Source organism: Lasioglossum baleicum, unplaced genomic scaffold (assembly GCF_051020765.1).
Source record: "Lasioglossum baleicum unplaced genomic scaffold, iyLasBale1 scaffold2097, whole genome shotgun sequence".
Taxonomy (NCBI): domain Eukaryota; kingdom Metazoa; phylum Arthropoda; class Insecta; order Hymenoptera; family Halictidae; genus Lasioglossum; species Lasioglossum baleicum.
Window position 1 is genome coordinate 697 of NW_027471156.1, and position 1,804 is coordinate 2,500.

The window sequence follows — 1,804 nt, forward strand, 5'->3', positions numbered from 1 at the left end:
GTCGACGACGGGGAATAATTCCGACCCGATCAAGTACGACGTGCTCCATCCCGCACATTGCTGCGCTTTGCTCCGCTGTCCATCGATCATCAAAGCGTTCGCGATAGAACGAGAGATCTCTTTCGTCTCTTCCCTCGAAGACTCGAAAAGGAATGTGTGTTTGTCGAAATCGCCGGCAACGACGACCCTCCGCCGTATGGCAATTATAACGTAGAGTTAAGAAACTCATCCACGCACAGGCATATTCTCTCCCTGGGGCTTAACATTGCCACACCACACACACTCTGTGTGCCACACAGTATTCTTTCTTTCTTTTATAATTTGTGTGTCCATCTCTGTAGTCTCGCGAGACTCTTGTAAATATACCTCTTTCGTATATACGCATCATTTCAGGCGACGTCGGGAGCGCGTTAAATGTTCATGAGTGGAAACGCTTCTTTCCGCAAGGCGAATCGTTTCGCAGAGAAGGTGAGAGATTTGGAGATCCTCGTCGAAGCGGTGCCTTACGGGCGGTCGTATTTTCAATACGACTCACGACACCGTAAAAACACTCACGCAAGTCCGAACGTAAGAAATACCAATCCCTACTTCGCCTCTCGTGGAAACTAGATATATATATATATTTGTATGTGTTTATAAGACGCAATGCAAAAATTGGCAATTTTCACAGAACCGCGACAAACGCCGACGAAACGCCCATCATTCGCTCGTACGTAGCATCTTTGCAACCCGACTCCGAAACGCTCTTTGGCGCCCTCCAAAAATATATTTGGAGAGGTAAGCGACGGCGGGGACTTACAAGAGCAACGCAAGCAGTTTATGGTTACGTAAACGACCCTCAGCCAGGCGTGGTCCAGGAATTGTATCCGTGGACCGCAATGTGCGTTCGAAATGTCGATGTTCATGTGTCCTGCAGTTCACACGTTGACGCGCAATTAGCTGCGTTCTTCATCGACCCACGAGCCAAGTGATCCACCGTTCAGGGTAATCGTATATATTTTTGATTTACAAATCAATATATGTATATGTCTCTTGTTCTGCGGTTCGTAAGAACGCATTGTACCTGAACGCTCCAACCAGCGCGCGAAGGAGATTCGTTCAGGCGTCGTTTTAAGGACGACACTATCGTCGTCCGTGGAAACGGAAAAAAAAAACCGTCAGATACGCAACACGTATCCGACGGCCGGGCGAACAGTACATTGAAAAACCGTTAACGTGGAAAACGCGGAGATGAATATATATTCTCTGAAAACGACGGGGATCGTAAGACAACCCGATACTGGATCCAGAGATGTAATAATATTCCTCTCCTCTTCACTTCCATTTCATTTGGAATGATGTGAGAACGGAGGACTTCACAGCCGGCTCTGGCAGCGGTCATTCGTCCCAAGCTCTCGCGATGCGCACTATTGGGCCACACGCACGGAGTAGGGTGTCAGACTCACGACTGCTTTAAAAGCGAGCTTCACGAGCCGGTCCACTTCCCGTATAAAACACATTTCCATAAAATGTTGTGTGTGCTCGAGGCAACGATAAATTCCGATACAAGCGGACTCGCGAGCCGGCTCTGGCCGTAGGCGCGATCCCCGTTCTCGTCCCAAACTCGTCTGCGCGCACTATTGGGCCACACAGAGAGTAGGGTGTCGTCGGGAATAATCGCGCCATAGGCTTTATAGCGAGCGTCACGGCCGGTCCTCTCGGAACACCGTTTTTCGTCGGAACGATATTACCATATTTTTATTTTATTCGACAGATTAGCGGACTCACAGCCGGCTCTGGCAGCGGTCATTCGTCCCAAGCTCTC

At 49.2% G+C, this 1,804-nt stretch overlaps 1 non-coding gene across 1 annotated transcript; it reads right to left on the bottom strand.

Moving 5' to 3' along the window:
• Window positions 1-832: 832 nt before the first annotated feature.
• LOC143221228 (5.8S ribosomal RNA) lies at window positions 833-987 on the bottom strand. Its single transcript, XR_013011749.1, has one exon. It is a non-coding gene; the product is annotated as a 5.8S ribosomal RNA (ribosomal RNA).
• Between the last annotated feature and the right edge of the window lie 817 nt (window positions 988-1,804).